At 42.3% G+C, this 12,177-nt stretch overlaps 1 long non-coding RNA gene across 3 annotated transcripts in view; it reads left to right on the plus strand.

The window, feature by feature from the left end:
* The first annotated feature begins 3,445 nt into the window (after positions 1 to 3,445).
* LOC111095890 overlaps positions 3,446 to 12,177 on the plus strand; it is a 57,496-nt gene continuing 48,764 nt past the window's right edge. For all 3 annotated transcript variants that reach the window (XR_005359502.1, XR_005359501.1, XR_005359503.1), the window contains exon 1: positions 3,446 to 3,548. This is a non-coding gene — a long non-coding RNA (uncharacterized LOC111095890). The remainder of the gene's footprint in view (positions 3,549 to 12,177) is intronic.

Genomic DNA, 12,177 nt, shown 5'->3' on the forward strand with positions numbered 1-12,177 from the left:
TGAGTTCTGTGAACGAAGCCTTTCTCCATTCTTGTTACAAAATCAGCTTGTCAACTCAAAAGTGAAGGGACCTTTATTATTAGTGTAAAAAAAGTCAAGGGAGGTGATATTTTCAAGAGAGAGGATCTAACGGAGAGCACTACAGAGAAGCCAGAGAAAAACAAGGCCCCGAAAAGGGCATTGGATTGGTCAGGGAGATGATCTTGACATTAATGTCAGCAGGATGGTGGGGGTGGAAGCTTTGAATGCAAGAGATTAAGGAATGAACAGGTGTTAAGGAGGAGGAAAAAGTTTTCCTGGTTTTCCTAGGAGTAAATCTCTCCACCAATCACAACACAAGATGCATTCGGAGGAACCGTAGATTTGGATGGTGCAAGAAAGACAGATCAGTAGCAGGGCCAAATAGAGAAGACTAGGAAACAAGTGTGACCAAGGTCATTCCTCAGAGGGCTACTTGAGAAGAAAGGTCAATTAATTGTGCTGATGGTGGGATCATACCTTACCCCTCACAGCTATGTAAGAGCTTATGTAACAGATGAACTTTTAAAAAGCAGCAGGAGGTTCCTCAGCCAGGAACAGAAATTTCTGGGTGAAAGTCATGGACAGGTACATTAGTGAATGGCGCAAATTCACATCCGCATTGCCTAATTAAAGATTTTGGTGAGACCATTAGATTGCAGAACAAGAGGACTTGGAATATTATCTAAACAACTCTGACCTTACAAATTACCTTAGAAATTGAGGTTCTGGGCAAAGTACCTAGTTAATGCTAAAGGTAGAAACAGACACCCCGCCCCCACCCCCACCCCCATTCTACTCCCAAACCAAAGAGACCTAGTTTAGAACTTGTTCAAATGCAACATATACCTTTCTTCACTGCTGGCTTTTATGCATGGAAATTTTGCAAAGCACAGTTGATGGGGGATTATCAGAGAGGCATTTTATCCTTTTTTAAAAAAAAGATTTATTTATTTATTTATTCAAGAGAGACACACAGAGAGAGGCAGAGACACAGGCAGAGGGAGAAGCAGGCTCCTTGCAGGGAGCCCAAAGCGGGACTCGATCCCAGGACCCCAGGATCAGGACCTGAGCCAAAGGTAGATGCTCAACCACTGAGCCACCCAGGTGTCCCTATAGAGAATCATTTAACAGATTCTCCTTAAATCTCAATGAGGAAATGGATTGATTAGTTTTACGAGAGAGAAAACCGAGGTTTGGCAAGGTGAAGGGACTAGTCACACAGCTAGTCAGTGGCAGAGTGGAAACTGGGACAAACATCTTTGTCTCCGAGTCCAGTTTGTCTTTTTCAGTACAAGACTTCTGGCTTTGCTAGATCCTGTAAGACACCAATGCTCTCAAAATTATACATGCTTCTCAGAATTACACACAAACCAGGCATCCTTGTCTGAAACAACATGGAGAGATTGTGTGGATGGTCTGGGAATACTGTGTTTGAGGAAGAAACCCTACCAGCTAGGTCTGTTCAGTGAACTGGAGACTTCCCTCCCTGGCCTCAGAACCTGGATCAATGCCTGCGAGCATTAGGGTCTCCTGTCAATTTCCTGTCATTTTCATCTATTAGTTCTGTTTTGGTTAGTTCAGTTGCTTAAAGACTCATTAAAATGAGGAACAGCATGATCAATTACTTCTAATTACAACTGTTTAGGTATTAAACGATGTATTGTAAAATGTGTATATTCTTCGCTGGACATAGCCAAAATGTGTATTTATATGGTTTAAATCTGCACATATTGTAGTAACTAAGAGTGAACTTTGAGAATTGTAATACTGAGGTTCAAATCCTGACTTCATTATTTAAACTATGTGAGTTTCGGCAAATTATTTAACTTTTCTGAGCCTGTTTCTTCATCTGTAGAATGGGGATGATAACAATACGTAACTCATGGGGTTCTTGTGACAATTGAGTTAATGGATGCATGGCAGGATATGCCATGGAAGTGACTCGATGGTTTGGGAAAGGGAATAATAAGTGGGGCCATGTCACCAGGACAGCTTGAGATTTAGAAACCCAGAGCTTTCTCTAGAGCTTTCTCTTGTCAGTGCCAGAGGGCTCTGGAAGCCGAGACAAGGTCTTCTTTGTTATTATTTAATTTCTTTTGTGTTGCTATTTGGTGAAGCTCGCTGGCTGACCACAGTCTGACCATTGTCCGTCCAGTCCTCCCATACTATCCACTGCATTTAGCCATATTCCTGTTGGCTATTCAGATGGCTCAGAACACTTTCTAGTCAACAGCAGCCCCTCCCCCAAACACAAACTCACACACACAACAATAAAACAAAACAAGCAAGATGGAGCCAGGATACTGAAAAGTAGGTTGAGCAACCATCCTAGCTTGTGTGGGATCAAAGAGGTTCCTGAGACTTTGAGTTTTAAAATCAGTATAGTCCTAGGCAAATCCACATTAAGTTCATCACCCTACTTCAAAGGTGTTTGGGGGTATGATGGCCAGCCACGCTGTCAAACCTGGCTGAGACGGGGCTAGATGGAACCATCTTGAGATCTCCCACCAAGCCAGGAAGGTGACAAAATTCATACCTGGAACTGTTAATTTTGAGGCTGTAATGCACAGAATCAGCAACATAGCGAGCATGCACTCCTTCAATCATTTATTCATCATCCATTGGCATCTACTATGCGTTGTAAGTGCTGGGGAACAAAATAGGCAAAGTATCTTCGTGGAAATTCTACTCGAATATGTATGCATTGTTTTCTGGGGACAGACAACAAACAACTGCTTATCTGACGTCAATTAGTGATAAATGCTCCAAAGGAAAGGAACAGTAGGGTAAGGTTATAGTGGCTGTGTGGTGTCTAAACAGATTGGTCGGGAAAGCTTCTCCAAAGGGGTGATATTTGAGCAGATGCCTAGTGAAGCGAAGGAGCAAGCCACGAGAACATCAAAGGGGGACTCTATTCCAGGCAGAGGAAACAGAAGTAAAGGCTCTGGGAGGTGAGTGTGCCTGCACAGGAAGGGAAAAAAGGCCAGTAGGGCAGGGGTGAAGGGAGCCAGGGAAACAGTAGAGGGAATGAAGTGGCAGAGGTGGCCAGGGGCCAGATGGTTTAGAGCCCTGTAAGCAAAGGTAAGGACTTTGGGTTTCAAATGTCAGCTATTATCATGGCAGCTTTATTCTTTGCTGTGTCCCGAGTGTTGGCCCTATTATAAGCAGCTCTGCTTCCTCCTGCAGAGCAGAATTTGGTGTCTGCTCTCCACTCCACAAATGAATGGCTCCTGAAGACACTGTTGTGTAGGCAGGGGGGATAAAAAGCTGGTTCTCAGGTTGGGGGTTGGACGGGGGTGTTGGGTCACGGCTCTGGAAACGCGGGAAAAGACACCTGTCCTGAGCTTTGACGGACACACTGCCGGACCACTGGAAAGAAACAATGTTTCAATTCCCGGAGAGGGGAGGGGCCACTTCCGGTGGGCCCTAGAGCATCATGGGAGGAGTCGGGTGGAAGGATGGAGAGGCCGGAAGTGATCCGCCGCCACGATCGATGCCTGGCGTGAGGCGACAGCGGCGCCCGCACAGTGAGTGTGCGAGTCGGGGGTTCGCCAGGCGGGAGGGGTTTGCGCCCCCGTTCATTTCTTGCTGGAGGTGACAGAGAATAGCCTCCTGAGGCAGTGCGGCGGCGAAGGGATGAGATTGGGACTGGGGAGTGAATTTTGAAGGCGGGGGTGGGGGTGGGGTGCCCGAAGAACATTTCTGGAAAGTTCTTGAGCCACGTGGCATGCGGTTGTAAAGTGAATGTGCTTCTGTGATCTGTCATGCCGAAACTAGTTCGGGTTCCGCCCCCCCGGGCGTCCGCGGCGCTGTTGGTGGAATCCTGGGGAAGTGTAGGGTTGTGATGCTCAGAAGGCACCACGCCTCCCAGCCGCGCTCCTCACCCGGTGCCTCCTCATTTGACCCCTTTGGACCCTTTGCCCTTTGAACCTTTGCAACTAGGGCTCCCGTCTCCCGTCTCCCAGAGCGAGAGCGAGAGCGAGAGAGAGAGAGAGAGAGAGAGCCTTGAACCCTGGTTTCCGAGAAGGGGCTGAGGACACAGGCCGCCCTCCTGTGAAGGTCAGGAGGCCCGCAAGAGAAGAAAAGCGCTTTTCCTGGGTGCTTCCCCCAAAGAGAGCTGTTTCTGTCCCTTCATCACCGGGCGGGCTTTGTTTTTCCTAGTGGGCTCCGAGCAGCATCTTGGCGGAGGCCTGGGAACCAGGGCAGGGGAGGAACCAAGGCTGGTAAATCCATCCTCCAGTCAAGTTCTTCCTCTCTGCCTACGGCTGACTCTTGGGCTTCCCGCTTAGGGAAATGTGACCCCTGAAGGCCGCCGCGAAGGTGGCCGGGGACACTGGTATGTGTCACATGTGCCCGAACCTCTGCCACGGCCCCGGCCCCGGAGGCAGAATTTAGGTTTGCTCCCTGACAGCTGCTGTGTTGGCCCTGGAATGTTAATCCCCTCCCAAGGCTTGGAGGAGGGCAGCCGCTTTTTAGCAGCTGTGCCAATGAGCTCATCCATCAAATGACCCTCTCCTCTTCACCTTTCTACTCAGTTATATGCACCTCTTTGAGGAGATGTGGATGTGAAATCTCCGTAAGGAGCGGGTTACTTTTGTTTATTTTATTTATTATTATTATTTTTAAATATTTTATTTATTCGTTCACGAGAGACACGGAGAGAGAGGCAGAGACACAGGCAGTGGGAGAAGCAGGCTCCGCGGGACCCGATCCCAGGACCACGGGATCACGCCCTGAGCCAAAGGCAGACGCTCAACCACTGAGCCACCTAGGCGTCCCTTGTTTCTTTACTTAAAAAATATGAGCCTTTAAAAAAAATTCCAAGATCTAGGGGTGCCTCGTTGGCTCAGTCCATGGAGTGTGGGGCTCCTGATCTCGGGATGGTGAATTCAAACCTCATGTCGGGCGTAGAGATTGCTTAAATAAAGTTTCCACAGCTAGCGTTTATGTTACAGAAAGACTGAAAAATTGAATCACACTTCAAAGGAAAAACTTAAATCACTCCTAAAATTTTAGGAGTTTATCTAAATTTTGGGCTAAATTCTTTTGTACTTTTCACCCCATATATTTTTTTTACGTATTTTTTTAATTGGAGTTCAATTTGCCAACATATAGCATAACACCCAGTGCTCATCCCGCCAAGTGCCTCAGTGCCTGTCACCCAGTCACCCCAACCCCCTGCCCACCTCCCCTTCCACCACCACTAGTTTATTTCCCAGAGTTAGAAGTCTCTCATGTTCTGTCTCCCTCACTGATATTTCCCACTCATTTTTCTCCTTTCCCCTTTATTCCCTTTCACTATTTTTTATATTCCCCAAATGAATGAGACCATATAATGTTTGTCCTCCGATTGACTTATTTCACTCAGCATAATAACCTCCAGTTCCATCCATGTCGAAGCAAATGGTGGGTATTTGTCATTTCTAATGGCTGAGTAATATTCCATTGTGTACATAAACCACATCTTCTTTATCCATTCATCTTTCGATGGACACCGAGGCTCCTTCCAGTTTGGCTATTGTGGACATTGCTGCTAGAAACATCGGGGTGCAGGTGTCCCGGCGTTTCACTGGTAAATCCCCAGCAGTGCAATTGCTGGGTCATAGGGCAGATCTACTTTTAACTCTTTGCAGAGCCTCCACACAGTTTTCCAGAGTGGCTTCACCAGTTCACATTCCCACCAACAGTGCAAGAGGGTTCCCCTTTCTCCACATCCTCTCCAACATTTGTTGTTTCCTGGCTTGTTAATTTTACCCATTCTCACTGATGTGGGTGGTATCTCATTGTGGTTTTGATTTGTATTTCCTTGATGGCCCATGATGCGGAGCATTTTCTCATGTGCTTGTTGGCCATGTGTATGTCTTCTTTGGTGAAATTTCTTTTCATGTCTTTTGCCCATTTCATGATTGGATTGTTTGTTTCTTTGCTGTTGAGTTTCATAAGTTCTTTATAGATCTTGGATACTAGCCCTTTATCTGATATGTCATTTGCAAATATCTCCTCCCATTCTGTAGGTTGTCTTTTAGTTTTGTTGACTGTTTCTTTTTTTTTTAATAAATTTATTTTTTATTGGTGTTCAATTTGTCAACATACAGCATAACACCCAATGCTCCTCCCATCAAGTGCCCACCTCAGTGCCCGCCACCCAGTCACCCCCACCCCACGCCCTCCTCCCCTTCCACCACCACTAGTTCGTTTCCCATAGTTAGGAGTCTTTCATGTTCTGTCTCCCTTTCTGATATTTCCCACTTATTTTTTCTCCTTTCCCCTTTATTCCCTTTCACTATTTTTTATATTCCCCAAATGAATGAGACCATATAATGTTTGTCCTTCTCCAGTTGATTTATTTCACTCAGCATAATACCCTCCAGTTTCTTTTGCTGTGCAAAAGCTTCTTATCTTGATGAAGTCCCAATAGTTCATTTTTGCTTTTGTTTCTCTTGCCTTCATGGATGTATCTTGCAAGAAGTTACTGTGGCCAAGTTCAAAAAGGGTGTTGCCTGTGTTGTCCTTGAGGATTTTGATGGAATCTTGTCTCACATTTAGATCTTTCATCCATTTTGAGTTTATCTTTGTGTATGGTGTAAGAGAATGGTCTAGCTTCATTCTTCTGCCTGTGGCTGTCCAATTTTCCCAGCACCATTTATTGAAGAGACTGTCTTTTTTCCAGTGGATAGTCTTTCCTCCTTTGTCGAATATTAGTTGACCATAAAGTTGAGGGTCCACTTCTGGATTCTCTATTCTGTTCCATTGATCTATTTCACCCCATATTTGTAAACATATACACAATTTTTAAAGATTTTATTTATTCATGGGAGACACAGAGAGATGCAGAGACATAGGCAGAGGGAGAAGCAGGCTCCCTGCGAGGAGTCCGACATGGGACTCGATCCTGGGGTCTCCAGGATCACACCCTGGGCTAAAGGCAGCGCTAAACCACTGGGCCACCGGGGCTGACCCCTACACAATTAAAAAAAATTATTTATTTATTAATGGGAGACACAGAGAGAGGGGCAGAGACACAGGCAGAGGGAGAAGCAGGCTCCATGCAAGGAGCCGGACGGATTCAGTCCCAGGACCCGGGGATCGTACCCTCGGCTGAAGGTGGCACTAAACTGCTGAGCCACCTGGGCTGCCCTCTACACAATTTTTAAAAACAAGTTTTTAAACATATACACAGCCAATAGGCATGTTTTTGTGTCTTGCCTTTAAAATTTAAGAGATGATGAAAAGTTTTGTATGTTAACTCTTCTTCCACATCATTTTTTTTTTAAGGATTTTATATACTTGAGAGAGGTGAGGGGGAGGGTGGGGCAGAGAGATAGAGTCTCAGGCGGACTCCGGGCTGAGCAGGAAGCCTGATGCAGGGCTTGTTCTCATGACTGAGATCATGACCGGAGCCAAAACCATGAGTCCGAGGCTTAACTGACTGAGCCACCCAGGCCTGGCCCCCACATCATGATTTTTTAATAGTTACTTAACACTCCATCCTGTGAATGTACCATAACATACTTAACTGGTTTTCTATTGTTAGGAATTTATGGTGCTCTAATTTTTTGTTCCTTGGAATATTCTAGTAAACCTATGTGCACATATGTTTATGCATATCTTTAATTATGAAATTTATAAAATAGTAAATTTTGTGGTCAAAGGCTACAGATGTTTTAAGGTTTGCAATAATGGAGTCCCTGCTGTTGGAGTCTCCACAGTGATGGAGATTGTGTTTTTGCATAGGAAAGCAAAAAATACTAATGATCATGATCATCAAATGTTGTAAATATGCCATAATCAATGCAGCAACCTACTTGCAAAAAGATGACAAATCTTGCAAAAATTGCAGAATTTAATGAAGTTGGTGGAAGTGGTATTAGAAATCTGCTTGAATTTTGAAAAGCCATTGATCAATATGAATGCAGCAGCATTGAACTTAACTAGTTAACAGTTGAACTGAAAATGGATCTAATAATTGTTTCACAATAATGAGTTCAGAATCAAAGGATTAGGAAGGCCCTTAAAGATACCAGTGAAGCCATCACACATTTTTGCAAAAAAGGACATTCTTTGTGATTGCATTGCAGAATTCAGCATAAGGGATGTTATAGCATGTATTTAGTCTAAAGATTAGCAGAGAGTTGCAATTACAAGCTAAATCTTGTAAAATATAACAAAATAAACTTATTTCAATAAGTTTGGTTTTATTTTTGGGGTAAAATCTCAGACTGTCCTCTCTCCCAAATTTATTATTGTAGTTTTGGACTTAATTTTAATTTAGATTCACTTTGAAATGTGGTTTTCCCAGATGACATGTTTGTCTAGGTAGGAGATCACAAGGATTTATAAAAAAACTGCAAAACTATTAAGTGAGTTCAGTAGGGTTTCATACACAAATCAATTGTATTTGTATATGATGTATGCTAGTAATGAAAATGTGGATACCGACATTAGAAATATAGTACCATTTATAGTAGCTAAAAAACAAAAAGAAAGGAAAAGAAAAATTTAGATGTAAATCTAAAAAAAAAAGTGGGGGATCCCTGGGTGGCGCAGCGGTTTAGCGCCTGCCTTTGGCCCAGGGTGCGATCCTGGAGACCCGGGATCGAATCCCACGTCGGGCTCCCGGTGCATGGAGCCTGCTTCTCCCTCTGCCTGTGTCTCTGCCTCTCTCTCTCTCTCTCTCTCTCTCTCTCTCTGTGACTATCATAAATAAATAAAAATTAAAAAATAAAAAAAAGTGGGATTCTGTATGTCAAAAACTATAAAACCACTGATTAAAGAATTCAGGAAAGATACAGATAGAGAGACATACCACATTCGTGAATTGGAAGAATCAACATAGTAAATATGTCAATTCTAGCAAACCGATAAGCAGATTTAATACAATTCCTATCAGAATTTAAAACTCTAGCTTTTAAGTTTGACATATAGCATTCAGATTATTAATTTTGCCAAAACATGGTGATTGTATTATTTCCCTCAGTGAGAAGTTTTAAACAATTTTATGGAGGTATAGCTGACATAATATAAAAGCACATATTTAAAGTGTATTGGCATATGTGTATGCTGTGATGCCATCATCTGAGTCAAGGTAATGAACATGTCCTATTATCCCTAAGTCCTCTGCTTCTTGTAATTCTTCCTGGTGACCACTGGTCAGGTTTCAGTCACTACAGATTAGTTTTTATATATTAGAATTTTATGTAAAAGGAGTAATAGAGTTTACACTTTTTTGGGGGAGGGTTTGTCTACCTTACTCAGCATAATTAGTTGGAGATTTGTTCACTTTTTTATATGTTAGTAATTTATTTTTAATGCTAAGTAACATTCCATTGTACAGATTTACCATAGTTCGTTTCTCCATTCACTTGTTTATGGACATATGGGTTGTTTCTATTTGGAGGCTATTACACTTGTTTCACCATTCCCTCCCCTCCAGCGGCCACTGTTTTCTGTATTTATGAGTTTATTTTGTTGGTTCATTTATTTTATTTTTTTTTAGATTCCACATATAAGTGAAATCACATGGTATTTGTCCTACTCTGACTAATTTCATGTAGTGTAATAACCTTGAAGGTCCATCCATGTTGCAAATGGGAAGATTGCATTCTTTTTTTATGCCTGAATAATCGTCCATTATATAGTGTGTGTGTGTGTGTATATATATATATACACATATGCACATATGTATGTATACACACATGTATATGTACAGATATGTATATATATATCGCAATTTTTTAATCCATTCATCTACTGGTGGACACTAATTGTTGCTACCGTATTTTGGCTACTGTAAATAATTGTGCAGTGAACATGTCTGGGGGTAGTGTGGTGGTAGTTAGTGCATGTATCTTTTCAACTTAGAGTTTTCATTTTTTTTTTCAGATAAATCTGCAGAAGTGAGTTTGCTGGGTTGTAGGGTAGTCCTATTTAAAAATTTTTGAGGAACCTCCATACTGTTTTCCATGGTGGCTGCACCAGTTTCCATTCCTGCTACCAGTGCATGAGGGCTCCCTTTTTAACACATCCTTGCCAACACCTGTCATTCTGACAGGTATGAAGTGGTGTAATGTTTATTTTAAATCTTTTGGCTCTTTAGAAATTAGGTTATTTATTTATTTATTTATTTATTTTGAGTTTTTAGACCTCTTTAAGTCTTCTGGATACAAGTCCTTTATCAGGGATGTAATTTCCAAATACGTTCATCTGTGGCTTATCTTTTCATCCTTTTTAACAGTGTTTTCAAAGAGCAGAAACTTTACATTTTGATGAAGTCCAATTTATCAGTTTTTTATTTCCTGGCTTGTACTCTTGGAGATGTAGCTAAGAAATCTTTGCTTAAGCCAGAGTCACAAAGATTTACTCTCATGTTTACTCCTAGAAGTTTTTGTGATTGTAGTTTTGATTTTCTCTTTGATCTAAAATTTTCCTTGAGAAATTTTATTTATTTTGAATTTTTTTCATTTTAAACTTTTGTTAGTAATCTTAGACATATTTGAGAATGTGGGTTGTACAATTTATACTGTAAAAGACTGAAGCTGACAGGGTTGGGAGGTAGGGGAGAGTAGATGCTGCAAGAGGGACAGGAGCCCATAAGATAGTCTTATGTAAAGTCACCATTTTTGCTGTACTGACTCCCTCTTTCTGGAGACCAAATTCCTAATGTTTGCATTCTGCCACTTCTTTCTTGCATAATCTTTTGTCCTTCTTTTCTGAAGGTTTTTTTCCCCTTCTCTTCCTCTCTGATTTTCTCATTCATTTGGTCAGAAAATTCTTGTGTGCTACCTTCATAATACACCTAGCATCCTGCACTCTCATAATTTCCCAGGGCTGTTTCTCCAGTATGAACCACTGTCATTTGTTATCTTTTATTTTACTGTAGGCTCCTTCCTAGTCTCCCAGTTTCTACACTTGCCACCTTCAGTCTGTTTCTCAACGTGGCAGCCAGAGTAATTTTTTTTTAAATGTGTGCTATATTATGTCTTCTCTACTTTAAACCCTCCAAGGCTTTCACATCTCTGAGTAAAAACACAACTCTGTGGAGAAACCCTCAGGCTGTACAATATCTGGCCCCTGGTTCCTCTCCTATGTCATAACTCTTTATTTTGCTCATTCTCCAGCCCTTGCCATATGCCCACCTGCCCCTACTCCAGGGCATTTTCTGTTTTTCCCCCTGCCTGGAAGTATTCTGACCTCACATACTCACTTGGCTTACTCACTTGGTTCCTGCAGATCTCCACTCAAAAGTCTTTTTTTTTTTTTTTTTTAAAGATTTTATTTAAGAGGGAGGATAGGAGTGGGGCAGGGGGTGAGGTTCAGAGGGAGAGGGAGAAGTAGACTCCTGATGAACAGGGAGCCTGACCCTACTTATTTATTTCCCACTAAAACTTACCATCTGACATGTTATGTGCCTTATTTGTTGGTTGCCTTTCTACTCTTGTAGAATGTAACTTCTCAGAGGGCAGGAGCTCACTGCTGTATGCACAGAACATAAAACAGTGCCTAGGGGATCCCTGGGTGGCTCAGCGGTTTAGTGCTTGCCATTGGCTCAGGGCATGATCCTGGAGTTCTGGGATGGAGTCCCACATTAGGCTCCCTGCATGGAGCCTGCTTCTCCCTCTGCCTGTGTCTCTGCCTCTCTCTCTCTCTTTCTCTCTCTCTCTCTGTCTCTTATGAATAAATAAATAAATAAAATCTCTAAAACAAACAAACAAAAAAAAACAGTGCCTAGCACAGAGTAGATGCTCAATAACTACTTGTGAAGTGGATCAGTCAATGGACCCTGTCTAGAGAGGCAGCCTTAGGGAATGTCTTCCTTAATAATTTGTAATGATCTAGAGAGAGTTAATAAATTCAAGTCCAGCAAAAGATACTTGTATGTGTATATGGGGAGTAGTAGGGGTGGGAAAGGGGATGCTGAGTGGTGATGGAGATACAAAATATTGAATGCTTGGCAAAGCCATATGTAGTATAAAAAATAGCTAGGTGAGAACTATACTTGAGAGTAAATAATTTGCAAATGAAAAAATGAGTTTGCTTTAATTTATAAGTTTACTAGAGTTTTTATTTATTCAGCATTAAGAGAAAAATAAACAAGTGGCCTAGAATAGCACATTCTGTGCATTTCTTCAGCCCCTTGGCAGCATCAGGCAGATTTGT

This window comes from Canis lupus, chromosome 5 (genome assembly GCF_011100685.1).
Source record: "Canis lupus familiaris isolate Mischka breed German Shepherd chromosome 5, alternate assembly UU_Cfam_GSD_1.0, whole genome shotgun sequence".
NCBI classification, from domain to species: Eukaryota; Metazoa; Chordata; class Mammalia; order Carnivora; family Canidae; genus Canis; species Canis lupus.